Source organism: Echinops telfairi, unplaced genomic scaffold, assembly GCF_000313985.2.
Source record: "Echinops telfairi isolate 266 unplaced genomic scaffold, ASM31398v2 ScPeMD7_11;HRSCAF=52, whole genome shotgun sequence".
NCBI classification, from domain to species: domain Eukaryota; kingdom Metazoa; phylum Chordata; class Mammalia; order Afrosoricida; family Tenrecidae; genus Echinops; species Echinops telfairi.
Genome location: NW_022103908.1, coordinates 35188795 through 35204793, shown reverse-complemented (window position 1 = coordinate 35204793; position 15999 = coordinate 35188795).

Here is a 15999-nt window from a genome sequence, read left to right as displayed (position 1 = left end):
ATCCAGGTTTCATGAGGATGGAGGGTGGGAGAGACCGGGAAATAAGCTGATGCTAAGGGCTCAAGTAGAAAGAAAATACTTTGAAAATGATGATGACATATGTACAAATGTGCTTGGATGAATGTGTGGATTATGTTAAGAGCTGTAAGAGCTCCCAATATAATGATTTAAAAAAGAAAGAAAGAAACATCAGCCCCAAAATGCTCAGCTCAAACTGGGTCAGGAGGGGGAAGGGTGCACACTGGGCTCCTCCTGAAGGGGAAGGTATTCTGCATTTTCCCAGCAGGCTTTAGGGCTGAGACTGGCTCAGCATTAGCATACCACGGGAGTCAATCATCTTCCAATAACACGGGGGACCAAGTCACTGCTAGCACCAAGATCTACCTTTAGAAGAAGCCCACGCTACTGGTAGAAATGGCACCCCTTCAACAAGCTGGAGGGAAAGATGCTTTCTACTCCTTTAAAGAATTAGAGTCTCAGAAACCCAATGGGACAGTTCCACCCTGTATTATAGGGTTGCCACGTGTGGTAGTTACATAATCTGTTGTCAATTTGAGACTTAAGAGTGAAGGGGTAGAGTTTAGCTTTAGCCTGTCAATCAGGTTGCTGCTTGATGGCCTGATTTGGAGGTGCTAAGGAGATAAATAGCTTGCTGGAGGTGCGACACACATTCACTCCTGTGAGACATTACTGATGGCAAGACTGATAGAGCTATACTGATGCTTCCAGAGCTCTTGAGCTGAAGAAGTCACGTGGAGACCCCTGCCAGCACTGAGATGCTTCTACCGCCACTGGATACACAAGACTTTCCACCCACTGGCCTATGAGCTACCTGCACTCGGCATCATTGCATGTGTTGTGTGAGTCTAAAGAGAAATTTATAGATTGGTATCAGACGTATGGGCTAATATCGCACTTATGGACTTGATCTGGACTGGGCTGGGATGTTTTCTCAATATTCAACTACTCTTGTATATAAAGGTCTTTCTTATACACATATGGGTGTCTATGAATTTGTTTCACTAGCCTACCCAGACTAACACACCATGAGTCAGAATTGACTCACGGCAGTGAGTTTGGTTTTTTGTGTGGTTTTTAACAAGCAATATCTGAGAACATCCATTCATGTCCAATCACCAGTGCTCCCGTCCTTCAGGAGGAAGGGGTGGTAATAGGGGCCCTTTGCCCTCGTTTCCTCTCTTTACCACATCCCCCTATAGATAAACAGGTAGTTCTGTCCATTCTGGAGGAAATGGTCATTAGGAATATTGGGAAATGAGGAGGAAGAGAAGCCTTTGTCTAGATCATAAAAAATCAGTAAGACTGGATATTATAGCTAAATCTAGTCTTTTGGCTAACCACAAGGCCAGTGGTTCAAACACACTAGCTATCTCCTAGGGAGAAAGAGGATGCTGTCTGCTCCCATAAAGACTTACAGCCTCAGGAACCTTATCTCCACAGAGGTGGGGGATTTTTTTTTCTGCCAAGGGCCGTTTGGATATTTCTAACATCATTCAAAGGCCACACAAAATTATCAACATAAAAATTAGTTTGAACCATTATAATTTATCAAGGGGTCACAAGGGTGGGAGGGAGGGGAAAAAGAGGAGCTGATACCAAGGACTCCAATAGAAAGTAAATGTTTAGAAAACGATGATGGCAACATATGTACACATATGCTTGATATAACTGATGTATGGGGTGTTGTAAAAAAAATAATTAGCTTGAGTTCAAACCAAACCCACTGCAGTCAAGTAGATTTCAACTGAAAGCAATCCTATGCAGACAGCCTCATCCCACCACAAAAACTCTAAACCCACATGATTAGCATGGCCACACATGCATATGGAATAACCTTGAGCAAATCATCAGAGAAGCTGGATTATTTGAAGAAGAATGAACCATTAGGACTGGAGGAAGGCTTGTTAGCAACCTGTCATGTGCAGATGACACAACACTGTTTGCTGATAGTGAGGAGGATTTGAAGCACTTGTTGGTGGAGATCAAGAATTGCAGCGTTCAGTCTGTAAAGAAAACAAGAAGCAGTCAGAATTGTCTCAATAGCCATGGGTTTAGTTTGAGTTATTGTTTGAAAAGTCTGGAAGTATCTAGATTTCCCGCCCCCCCCCCCCCCCCCCAACAGCAGACTGGTTAAATAAACAGTATGAGGTATGCTAAAATCCTCAAACCAACTGCATCAAGCCCATTCTGACTCATAGCAACCCAATATGTGGTGTCCTGAGGCTGTCAACCTCAGAATGGGACCAGTTGGCTTCATCTTTTTCCCTTGGAGCTGCTGGTGGGTTTGAACTTTCATCCTTGTGGTTAGAAGTCCCACCGTGCTACCAGACAGTGACATCGTAAATGCTTGAGGTAAATTTACAAATTGTTGTTTGGTGCCGTGGAATTAATTTCTACTCATAACCGAGAGGAACTGCCCCCTAGGACTTTAATGGCTATCATCTTTCTGGGAGGAAATCTACTTGTCTTCCTCCTGTAGGCTTGAAATGCCACCCTTTTGGTTAGCAACTAGGCTAACCAGTGGCTTTGTGCCATGAAATAAAATAAAATAAAAAATAAACTAAAATAAAAACAAAACAAAGCTAAACCCACTGCTATTGAGTGCGTTCTGACCCTCCATGGCCCTATCTGTAGAGCAGAACTGCTCCCTGGGACTTCGGAGGCTGACATTTTACCGGAGCAGAAAGCCTCGGCGTCCTCACACAGAGCAGTTCGTGGGTTTGAATCGCAGACCTTGCAGTTAGCAGCCAAGTGTTTAACCACCATACCACCAACTAAAAACAAAAACAAAAAACACTACCATCAAGTCAGCTCTGAATTATAGCAACTCTCTGAGGCAGGGTAGAACTGCCCCTCTGGGGTTCTGAGACTTGGCAACGTCATAGGAATAGAACACCTCTTCTTTCTCCTGGCGCGGGCTCGAACCACTAAACTTGTGGTTAGCAGCTTAATGAGTATCCCCACTATGCTGCTGGAGCTCCTTCACTGTGCCACCAGGGATCATTAAATGTATTGACTAAATGCATTGATTTGGAAAGATATCCATTTATTTCCCTGATTGAAAAAGAACAAGCTTAGAACAGTAGTTATAGAAAACATCTCAGTAGGTATAAAATAATTGTGGGCAAAAAAGGATATTTCTTTATATATATGATATATATATATTTATTTATATATTTTTATACCATATATACTTGAGTATAAGCCTACCCAAATATCAGCTGAGGCTGCCAAACTCAGCTTATACATAAATAGATACGATATATATGTATATATAAAGGATATTTCTAAATACGGCAGGATATTACTTTGAAATGTTTTATCCGGGTGGGGGGCCTTCCACTCCCTGCTGCCATTGGTCTATGTGCCCCTCCCACCCACTGCTGTCCCAGGGCAGCCCAGACCTCCGGGGAGCAGGGCCACGACTGAACAGAACAAGAATTCGTAACTCCTGGCAGAGAAAGCAGGTTAAACAATAGTGTTGGGAAGAATGAATGCTGATGTAAAAGCCAGTTTTCCTGCTTTAGACTAGATAAAAACATTCAGGGGGGAGAGAGAGCGGAATAATACATTCGTGTGGGTGTTGAGGGAGGTGTGTTTGTCGGGAAGGGTGTGTGTGGGGGTGGGGCTGGGGGGGTCATTCCACAGCCCGTGTAGGACTGAGCCCAGGTAATGTGGGGGTCCAAGAGGAAGGGAATCTGTGCCCAGTTTCTTGTGTGCGGCCCCCATAAAGTTCTGTTCGTTGACCACCGCCCGGGAGATGGAGGAGACAGAAGTGTATGGTATGCCAGGCCGAGGGCTCCTGGGGCAGCTTCACTGCCCAGGGCTCAGGGGGAATCTCGGGTTTCATGTGAAGAATGGGCAGCCACTTGTGGCTCTTTGGCCACCCATGGATGCCAACATGGAGTGCTGATGGGTTGGCCCCTATAAAGGGTGGGTGTGGCTCAGAATCAACCTGAGGACCGAGTGTTTGGTTTCATTTATCTATGTATTCTGGGGTGGCGGGAGGGACGGCTTGGTGATGGAGTTCTGTCAGTGGAGGCTGACGTATTGCTGCAGTGCTGAACAGAGGTGGCGGTAGGCACGATGGTGGATACTGGCAGGCTTAGGGCTGACCGATGGCTGGCACAGTGGTGGATACTGGCATGCTGAGAGCTGACTGATGGCTGGCCTTCTCCTCCACCAGGATGCCGTGCCAGCTCCCTGCAATCTAAAACAACCTCAGGGACACAAGATCCGGGGCGGGGGGCGGGGCTCCTCTGAATTGACTAACCCATATTGTCTCCCCTTGACAGGACTGGTGTGCTCAAAATAGAGACGAAGATGTTATTTTTAAAAAGCTACATTTTTGCACTCCTGAAGGTGGAATCCTGAAATTAATCATCCCTGCTATGTATAGTTATGTGCTTGTTTATAAATCAAGGGATTCAAGAAGGCATTTCAGAACTATAACAGAGGGATGGTGGCATAGTGGATTAAGTGTTGGGCTGCTAACCCCAAGGTCAGCAGTTCAAAACCTTCACCCACTTTGAGGGAGAAAGATAAGACTTTCTATTCCCATAAAGAGCTAACAGTTTTGGTTACTGAGTTGACAGTTTTGGAAACCCACAGGGGCAGTTTTACCCTGTCAAATAGGGTCGATATGAATCAGACTTGACTCAATGGCAGTGAATTTTTTGGTTTAACCTCTGGGGGAAAGAAACGAAGGGACAGGGGTTTAGGGATTTTTCATTTCAGTACTGCTTGAATTGTTGAGCAAATTTACTTTGGGGTTAAGCCATCAGGCTGCTAACCACGAGGTCAGAGGTTCAAGCCCCTCAGTTGCTCTGAGGGAGAAGGGTGAGGTTGTCTGCTCCTGCAAAGATTTACAGACTGATGGCAGTGGGTGGTAAAGAGCTGTCTGTAAGAGCTCCAAGTCTATGACGCAAGTCAAACAGCATACAGGAGCACATGACTTCACGCTCCAATTAAACATCGGAAGAAATCCACATGGAGAAAGGGCACATGTGCCTTAGAAACAATCATATAGGGTTCCCAGGAAGCTTCAAGGACCCCAGAGAGCAGGTGCAGCACCGGCAGAGAGCTTCATCCAATCGGATGGTTTCAGATGTCCCCGGAGGACCTGTTGGAGCACACTCCACATGACTGTTTTCAGAAAGAAAGCAGAAAACTGCATTTTTGACCTAAATTCAGAAAGAGCAGAAATGGACATGTAGGTAATCTGATTGTATCAGTCCACTCACTCCTCTATAGGAATCCATGCTAAAGCCTACAAATATAACTGAAAGAAAAAATCTGTTTGGAGCTAGCTTTGCAAATGAGTGCCAAGAAATTGATGAGTAATCAACTGAAATCTTTTTCTGTGTGTGAGATTTCCCAGAGTGATACATATGAATGAATGAAGGAAACGCGTGTCCTCGGCTGCTGCACTTACATGTTTGCACGGAAGAACTATGTCTTTATCAGTATTCCCATTACTGTGACTTTGTCACCCGCCTGTGCACAGTGGAGTGTGACCGTTTGTGATTCACAGGGTCGTTGTGGGTTGATTCTTGAAAGTAGGGAACCAGGCCTTTCTTCCTCCTCTACCTCAATCTGTATACTCTGCTAAAACCACTTCAGCCTCATAACAAGGCACAACCCTCCACCAACGATGAGCGATGGCTGTCCATAAGGTCCAATGGCCAGCAACCAAACCCGGATCTTCTTCACAGAGGATCAGAATTCTACCGCGGAATCACTATCAAAGCCTGGATTGTTATTGGTGGAGTTGAGAGGTGAAGAAGAAGTCATTTGAGCAAAGTTCGTGCAGGTCTTAGGGAGAAAGGAATGAATGAATGGAATAACAAGAAGCCACAATGTGGGCGTTCGAGGCATCTGAGGGCAAGTAGGGAGACCACCGAGGCAAGAGCCAGGAGGGTCGGTTGGTGAGAAGCAAGGGTTGACCCTGAGTGAGATGGGAATCTAAGGGAGCATTTGCAGCAGCTATGATGGAGACTGTAAAAGTGCCATCTGACTGCAGAGGGCAGGGGTTCCTGAGGGAGCAAACTGTGAGTGTGCTCTGCTACTCACTGAAAGAGTTTAGGTTCAAGACCACCCAGAGGCACTTTGTACCTTGGTAGAAAGGCCCGGTGATCTACTTCCAAAAAGTCATCCACTGAGAACCTGGTGAAGCACAGTTGTACTGTGACACACACGGGGCTGCCCTGAGACCAGGGGGCCTGGATGGTAACTGGTTAGGAACAGGGGAGTAAGAGAGTAAACGTGGAGGCTGTGCTCCCCACCCCCACGTCACTGGCAAGGCGAGGGCCTGGTCTTCCTCCCAGGCTGCACCTTGCACTGGCTTGGGGTGACTTAATTCTTTCTTTGTAATTAGGGGCCATTTGGTCATTTTCAACTCCTTGTGGCTCCATGGGACAGAGGAGAACTACCCGCAGGGTGTCTGTCCCAGGTTGTAATCTGGACCGAGAGGCTCCCCCAGCCATTCTTCCCCAGAGGCAGCGGGCAGCTCTCCAGGAGCCACTTGGCTCTCTTGAAGGCAGGCTTTATAGCTACTTCAAATACAAATGGCCAGGTGGTGGTCAGTAGCTGGTCAGTCCATTAAAACCATAATCAAACTCACTGCCTTGGAACTGATGTCAATCCAGTGTATGTTATCCCTCCAATGATGCTAACCTAACATATTTTTGGTGGAAATTACAGAAAGCGATAGGCAGCCATCCCAGCAGCCATCCCAGCAGGGCAGTAGCTAAGGCAGCAGAACCCGAGCTAATCCAGAAGGGGACAGACAGGCTTGCATGACATGCTGGTGACCACAGAATCTGGAGTTAGTAACTAAGTTTATATGGATATGTATGCCCAGAAATTCTATATCTTAAACCCTCTGTGAATCAGTTATTGCTGTTGTTTTCTGAGAACACTTGTATTCATTTCCTTGGGCTGCGGTAACAGAAAAAATACGCCACAGTGGTGGGTTAAAAACTCAGGCATGGACTATTACTCTGTTCTGGGACTGGGGTTGTCAGCCTCTATGTAAGGACCACACAGGCCCCCCTGTTACAAAATGGAGAGCCCCCCGGCCCACCCCACCAGGTCTTTCCTGACCATCATCTTTTTTTTCTTATTTTATTGAGGGCTCATAGAGCTCTTATCACAATCCCTCCATCCATCCATTGCTGACCACCATCTTTATGGAAACAGCTCTTCAGGGCTCTTCTTCTATGAGCCCTGGGTGGAGTCAAACCCCATCCTTTGCGTTAGAAGCTGCTGACAACCTGCTTGCCTCACCCAGGCCCCGGCTGTGGGAAGGGCCTGCTCCCCCTTCAGGCTCTTATCCTTCTTGACTCTTGGGAGCCCCAGGCATTCCTTGGCTTGAAGCTGAAGCATCCCTTCCTCCACATGTGGCCCACTTCCCTCTACCTGTCTCTCAGTCTCCTTTCTTATATAGGACACTCATTACTCGTATTAGATGAAGAGCCACTTTACTGCAGCGTGAGTAAGACTTATTGAATGCTAAAATGTGAGCCTGCACCCGATTCACAATGAAATGCTTAAAAGCAAAACCAGATAACCTCTCCCAACACGCTATATCCAAACACGGTCACATTCGCGGGTATCAGGGGCTAGGACTTCAACATACATCTTAGGGGGAAACATTCAATCCAGCCGAGTCCTGATGTCCTAGGGGCCTGGTAACTGCAACTTGAAACCACCGGTCGGGAGAAAGAGGAGGCTTCCTCCTCCCTAAAGCAGGGGTGGGGAGCCTGCTTTCTGCCAAGGGCCATGTGGATATTTGTAGCATCATTTGTGGGCCATACGAAAGGATCAGCCTAAAAATTGCCTGCTGCTGTATTTGGTGCAACATTTCATTAACTCACCCCTAAGGTGATGACTAACGGGCTCTGGTGGTATAGTGGTATAGGCACTAGGCTGCTCACCTCCTGGTCAGCAGCTTGAAACCACCAACCACTGCATGTGGGGTGAATGGGGGGCCCCCCACAAATCATCACAGGTCCGGTAGACGCAATTGTACAGCGATAATAAGTAAAGATTATAGTAAAGTCATAGAGAGCATGAGAGGTAGAAGAGAGAGTCAAGTAATGGAGTCAGACATAATTCATGGTAGCATTGCTCACCTCAGCCCCACTTGGTGGTCAATGTGGGGTGAGCCCAGCCATGAGAGCAGGAGAGGGCCTCAGGAGCGAGAACAGGAGAGCCCCCGGGCCCGAGGACCGGGGAGAGCCTTTTGTTCATTGCTAACCAAGCGTTATATCTCTTTAGGGGGACATGATTATGGGTAACCACACGTCACAGGAAGGGGCAGTACAGTAGGCATACACATTGTAGGAAGGGGATGTATGATAGGCATAAGCATAACAGGAAGGGGATGAGCTAGGGGTGTGCACATAGGAATGGGAAAGTCTAGGGGTATACATGTGACAAGATGGGCAGACCCTAGATGCATGATGGCAGCCCAACCTTGGTCATCCATGGGTGGGTTTGACCTCTCTGGTGTCTCCTACAAGGAAACAGACAACTACTAGCCTTATCAGAAGGGAGTGGGCCCTACTTGTTGTGGGATAAACAGTGGTGTCTGCTTGGTCTAGATGGCTGATAGCTCTGAGGGAGAATGACCCCTAATCTACTCCTGATGACCTCTAAGTGTGTAGAGATTCTCAAGCAGCTAAGTCTGGTATATATTTGGAGGAGACAGCCTGAGAGAAATCCTTCTGTTTCCCATAACCGCATAGGAGAAAGATAAGGCTGTCCATTCCCTTGCAGTGTTACAGTCTCAGAAACCCACAGAGGCAACCGGACTCTGCCCCATAGGTTCGCGGTCAGTCAGAATCGCCTCACGGCAGTGAGTGTAGTTAATGTGGGGGCGGGAACGGCTGCTCTTCGGTGGGGTGATGTCAGCTGAGGGGGATGATGTCTGGGGCCTACTCCTGCCCTAAGGAAAGAGATGCATTTGAACTACGGTGCAGGCAAAGAACATGGAAAGTAGCACGGACTTCCAAAGGAAGGAATAAATCTGTCTTGGAAGAAGTACTGCCGGAAGGCTTCTTAGAGGCAAGGGAAACTTGGGCATGTGGTCAGGAGAGACCAGTCCCTGCAAAAAGGATATCATGCTTGCTAGAGGGGTGGTGAGAAAGAGGAAGGCGTTAACGAGATGGATTGACACAGGGACTGCCACCACAGGCTCAACGGAACCATTGCGAGGCTGGCACAGGATGGGGTGGTGTTTCCTTCTGTCGGGCACGGGGCGGCTGAGTCTAAACCAAGTTGATGGCACAGCACCACCGGCACTCCCCTAAAGAGTTCCAGCCTCAGAAACCCGCGGCAGCAGCTCTCCTCGGTCCTCTAGGGCCGCTATGCCTCTTACCCCGCTCCATGGCAGTAGGTTGAGTTTTGTTTGATCCAGAACAGTAGTGGTTAGCTGTCGAGATTGGGGGTAGTCCTGGGTGCATCCTGGTGAAGCTTCCGGTAGGGCAGCAGTTCTCAACCTGTGGGGCGCAATCCCTTTGGGGGTCCAACGACCCTTTCACAGAGGTCGCCTGTGACCATCGGAAAACACCCATTTCCAATGGTCTGAGGAACCGAGACCTGGCTCCTCTCTCCGTCTCCAGGCGGGTCCGCCCACATGCAGATTCACTCACCTCCGAGACCCTGCGTGAATTCCGTTACCCATACTACACCATGCTTCAAAGAAAAAGTCATTTATTTGTCATCAGAAACAAATATTTCACAATATATGACATACGGTTTTTGTGATTCATCACAATGCTCTAATTATGTTCAATTTGTAAGAATGAAAATACATCCTGCCTATCAGATCTTGACATTGTTTTTGTGATTCATCACAATGCTTTAATTATGTTCAATTTGTAACAATGAAAATACATCCTGCCTATCAGATATTGACATGACGATTCATAACAGTAGCACAATGATGGTTATGAAGTAGCAACGAAAATAATGTTATGGCTGGGGGTCACCATAACATGAAGAACTGTATTAAAGGGTCGCGGCATTAGGAAGGGTGAGAATCACTGAGGTAGGGGAACTACCACAGGGAATCCTACTGAGCAGAACAAAGGGAGAAGCTCTCCCCGGGGTCCACCCCATGTGGAATGGGTGGTGGGAAGCTGTACATTCCTTGACACTGATGAACTTCAAAGACAGGCTGGAATGTCCACGTTCAAGCTAGAGAAAGACCTGATCCTACGTTTTTAAGAACCACAAACAGGCAGACACAAACATGACTTAATCATCCAAGGGATAATTGTAGAAGACTAAAGATGACATTGTAGTATACTCAAATACATTGAAAGGAGGAAAGAAATATTAAAAATATATATTTTTCTTAGTAGTAAGCTAGCAGAAGGCAATTCCCCAAAGAGCTAAATCATTGTCAAATCATTTGCAGCCAGTGGTAAGCTGGGTTACTTGTCAAATCCTTCAGCAAGATCTAGTGGGGGAGTTAACAGCCTTTATTATCTTCAAAGAACACATTTCTCTGGAAAGTTATTATGTTTAAAAAGTACATTCGAGGTTTCCAAGGAGAGTCCCTTTTGTGTAATGATGCAAATTAAACTGAATGGCATGCATCATCTCTCGGGTGACATTCCGGGAAAGTCAGAGGAACTGGAAGGCGGTGCCCTCCGCTGAGGTAAATGGGTTTCCAAGGGATGAGCCTCGAGGGCTTCTGAAGAGGGAGCCCAGAACGGTGCTGCTCATCCTGGGAAACGGCACCTTCTCAACTCTCGCAAGGTTTCCTGCTGTTTATAGTGCACGGATCCAAATATAGCTGCCTTTGAAGTCTTTAAAGCGCTAGTTCCGCAGGAAAATCTTTTTCTCCAGAAAGTCTGGTTCAGTGAAATGGACTGGGGTAAGGAGCACATAGAAACTTCACAGATCTCTTTATTTTCATTTGTTGGTGTTTTGTAAGTAAGGAGAGATTTAATCAAGGGATTGGATGCTGATGACATCTCTTGAAGGGCCGGAGGAATGAATTGAGGCTTGCAACAAGGAAACGGGGACGCAAACCTACGATGCTACTCAAGCTGCTGCGACATCTCATCCTCTGTTCTCGACAGAGAGACACGTGGATCCTCGGTCGGTCTGTTTGCGACCACCGCACAGAACGACTGTGGTCTCGACTGCCTTGCTCACCAGCAAGAGGATGGTCACCAGCACATGCTACCTCCCCAGACTCTCAAGAGTATATGTTATTTGGATTCAGAGTTCAAGGTGCAAAGGCATGTGGGATATGATGTTTTCCTTGTTTCTGTTTTTAATGCCAACTCACTACCCTTGAGTCAATTCTGACTCATAGCGACCCAGCAGATCAGAGGAGAACTGTCCCTGCAGGTGTCAAGAGTGTAAGTCTTCAGGGAAGTAGAAAGCCTCCTTCTTCTCCCCTAAAGTGGCTGCTGGTTTCAAACTGTTGACTTCAAGGTTAGCAGTCTCACGAGTAACCACTCTGCAGCCAGGGCTCCTTGACAAGAAAACGGTTGGCATGAAAGATTCTTGGCTATTGGGATTTTTCTGACTATAAACAGAAGAGTCTCTGGGGCAGGGGTGGGGTGAGGAACTAGCAGAATAAAAGAAACTTTATTTAAAGGATTGAAATGGAAGGAAAAAGATGAAAGAGAAAATAAATTCAAAGAGAGACGTCAACATCCGCGGGGGCAGATTCTTCCTTCCCCTACGTTACCATTTCATTTCCTGGTACGAATGCCCTTGAGCCCAGGAACTTCCAATGCACTTATGCATGCTCGATTAGGAGCATTTCTCCCGGGCTTGGCACTCAGGTAGCATGAACTAATCGACCCTTTGCAAGTGCCTTGGCAGAGGGTGTGTTGTTTTTTCGGTTTTAACGTGAATCCATTAGACATCTGCCTTGATTACATTTATAAAGGCGCCCTGTGTCTAATGAGGCTCTGGGTGCTTCTAGGGCATGCATCAGCTGTCCCTGAAGTGTTCGGTGATGAGAACGATGTCGTAAATCATCACGTGCTAGCTAGCGCTTCACTTTATGCACCAGGGGAGCCATGCTCTCGGGGAGCGCTGTTTTGGAGAAATCATCTGTGAAATCCCCTTAAAGGAGTCATCTCTTTTTAAACACTCCCCTGAGCTCCGCTTGCTTTGACTTCCATCCCTGATGCTCCCACAAGCTTCCTGTGGAGTGTGAAAGCAGTCAGGGGAACCACTGCCTCCATCCCAGGCACTGCTTTCTAATGGACCCGCAAAGAATCACTGCTCAGTGACTCACCTGTTACCCGGTCACAGTTCCGGGGAGGGGCATAAGCAGATGCCTGGGTGGCAAAAACAGCTAAGAGGCTCAACCGCTCTCTGGAAGGCTGGTGGTCTGAGTCTGCTTGGAGCACCTTGAAGAGAAAGACCTGGCGATGGACTAACAATGATGACGCCGCTGCTGATGGACCGAACACCCGACAGAGCACATTTCTCTCTGGCACCCACGGGAAAATAGAAGTGCTTCCTGAAGATTCGATCCATGAGGTGCTTATGGCTGTTTGATTTTGAGAACACCTGGGTGGCTGTAGCCAAATACCACCAAATGGTGGCTTTGAAAAACCGAAACGCCTTGTCACTCAGGCTGGAGGCCGTGGGTGTTGATTGCCACAGACAGCTCCCCAGGGCTTTCCTGGCTTCCATCTCCACGAAAACAGCTCCCCAGGTTCTCTCTCCCACAGAGGCCCCAGGAGGGTGGAACCCCAGCCTTTGGATTAGCCACTGCTGGCAAACTGACACACACACGTTGACTCACAGCAACTGGTTTCCGTCACAGACTCCCCGTGTCTTGAGTGAAACCAGGAGAAGGCCGCCGGCGCCTGGGCCTGACTTTTCACCCGCGGCTGGACCAATGGTCCGCATTTGCATTTGCGAGCCTGAGGAAGAAAAGCGAAATGGCTTAGCCGGAAGTCATTCTAATGCACCGAGGAGCGTGAGCTGATGGGAGCGCGCGCACATTTGGTTGGGGTCAAGGATTTAGTTTGGCAGGGACTTTGGGATCATGTGAAAGAATAGAGAGAGGGGACTCCTAGAGAGGCTTAGGACGCAGCTTGACCGAGCTGGCTAAGGATGTCACTGTGTTAGATGCCATGGAACCGGAAGGAAACACGGCCAGTCGTACCTCCTCCTCAGAATTGTTCCTATGCTTGAGCCCATTGTCGCAGCCATTAAGAGATGTTTTCATGGGAGTGAGAGGGAGAAAGGAGCTTCTGGTTTGGGTAACATACTAGATAGATAAAAGGGAAGGGATAGAGAACCCATCTATTCTCTGCCAGTGAGTCAACTCTGACTTGTGTGACCATGTAGGACAGAGCAGAACTGCCCCCTGTGGGGTTCCAAGAAGGTAAGTCTTTACACAAGTAGAAAGTCTCATCTCTCTCCTGAACAATGACTGGTGGCTTTGAACTGTCCCCCTTCTGGTTAACAGCCCAATTCATAGCCCACTACACTACCAGAGCTCCTTCAGAGAGACCGCTTATGGAGTAAGAAATGGGTTGAGTGCTGCTTGGGCTAAAAATGACCAGAGAATAGACAGGGAGAAAATTACATAATTGGATTTTTAATACACGAATCCACTAGACATCTGCCTTTATTGCATTTATAAAAGTACCTTGAATCCATTTAAATGTGGCACCTGCAGAAAAAATGGTTGCCACAGTAGGAACTGAAATATAAGAGACCAGTGACGAATCTGAAGTGGTGCCCAAGAAGCATCTAATAGAGAGAACACTGTGAAATGTACTTAACTGATCAGTGTAAAGAAGTAATATATTGCCTCCTAAAAAGTATATGAATTATCTTTATGCAGACAATAAATCTTTAAAAGCTCAACACATTCCTCATGCAGTTTTAAATAGGCTCCTTGTTTCAGATAGGTTATAATCAATATAATTTGGAAACATTTATAAATTATTATTGTAAATTACCTTGACTTTAATACATTAATGTCTTTCATAATACATTAGGTTGCTCCCTGTTCTTCCCATCCCCACTGCCCTAACTCAGCAAAAATCGGGTCCTTCTCCTCACCACTCAACATTTACTGTATCATCTCAGAGGAGCATATCTGGGGAATGGGGCCAGTGGGGAAGATTGGTAGAAAATCCATCCCTACACACAACTTAATAACTCCATAACATGTCAGATGACACAGCCAGCAGGCTCCTATTTCAACATCCCTCTCTCGGTCTAATGGGAAAACCAAAATAAACTCACCACCATTGAGTCCGTACTGACTCATACAACCCTATAGAACAGGGTAGAACTGCCCTTGTGAGTTTTTGAGACTGTCTCTGGGAGTAGAAAGCCCCATCTTTGGTCCATGGAGCTGCTGATGGTTTTGAACTTCTGACCTTTAGTGTGCAGCCCAATGAGTAGCCACTCTACCACCAGGGCTTCTAGCCTAGGGAAAGTCCCCATACAAGCCCATACAGGTAATGTGATGGTTGGAATGGAATGGAGTATTTGGGTTTATCTCGCAGTTTTAGAATACAGTCTTGCTGTCATTGTTACTTGCTGTTAATCAAGTCGGTTCCAACTCACAGCAACTCTGCGCACAACAGAATGAAGTCCAGCGCAGGCCTGTGCCCTCCTCACAGCTGTTCTTGTGCTCAGGCCCATTGTTCTTAGAATACGTTACAGTCTTGGAAAACAAAAATAGCCCCAACAACGGGTTCAGTCTTAACAGCGATCATGAAGATGGGCCACGACCAGGTAACGTTTCAACCTGTAGTGTTTTTTCTGTTCTGTGTAAAGTTGCTTTGAGTGGGAACAGATGACACGACACCGAGCAACAGGGTTTGTCCTGGACAGAGCCTACTCTTCGTTTGCTTTACCTTATTGTTGCTTGCTCGGGATGCGGGCTCCCATTGTCTCATTGCGCTTCTTCCAGAGTGAGTACCTCAGTGGATACGTGGTTCTTCCTAGTTCCACTCCACCGCAGTCTCTTAGGTTTTGATTTATGTATTCCTTCTGACTTGGTCCATTGAGATCATTCCGACCATCATGTGACTTTTCTACTTCACAAAAAGGAAACTTCTTGAGAACTTGCCCCTCCTACGCCTTAAAAGCAGGTCTGGCGGACCTCAAGTTTCCAAGCCTTATTTTTTCTCAGCCTCTGAGGCTGGTGAGTGCAGTCTTAGGCAACTAGCCTACTGGAGAATCTGGTAACACACAAAGTGGAATCATATCTTAGTGCCGTCTGCGGTAATCCTAAAAGCATCCACTGGCAGGAGAATTTTCACTTAATGATTCAAAGGCTATATGAAAAAGCAAAAACACACACACAAAAAAAACCCTATGAAGAGTAAAATTGGTTATGAATGCATAAATGTTTTTTAATGCATTAATGATGTCTTTAAAAATATTTTGATGTTTTCTAAAATAATATAAGAGGCTTATCAAATGAAGATGATAGCAATGGCATTCTGAGCATCTTATTGACAATAATGACAATCTGCTCTTTGTATCTGCCATCCTTTGCTAAGCAGATACTATTAAGGGCCGCATTCCTTTGTAGGTTTAGTGAAGCACTTGTAACTCCCATTTGTTTTGTTCCAGAGGGGGTGTGTGTGTGTGTGTGTGTGTGTGTGTGTGCTGGTTCCATACACCATAGTGTTTATAACTCGACTCTAGGGTTTTGATTCTTGCCCTCTGTCTCCTAGGTCCTGCATGCGGGCTAACTTGGGGTTCGGGCATGACCTCAGTAGATCTGAGTAGATGTTTCTCAAGCCTCTCCCCAGTACCTAGGTGAGATAGTTTATTGTGCCAGCCTGGCTGATAAACTCAGGTGGGATTGACTGAGGGGCAGAAAGATGGATGGCTTGGTGAGCCTCGCCTTTCTTGTCTCTCGCTCTGTGATCATCGGACCAGTGTGCAGCTGCCTTGCTTGCCCTGTGCCTCAATTTAAAGGCTACACTGCCTGTGGGACGCCTAGCCTGTGGA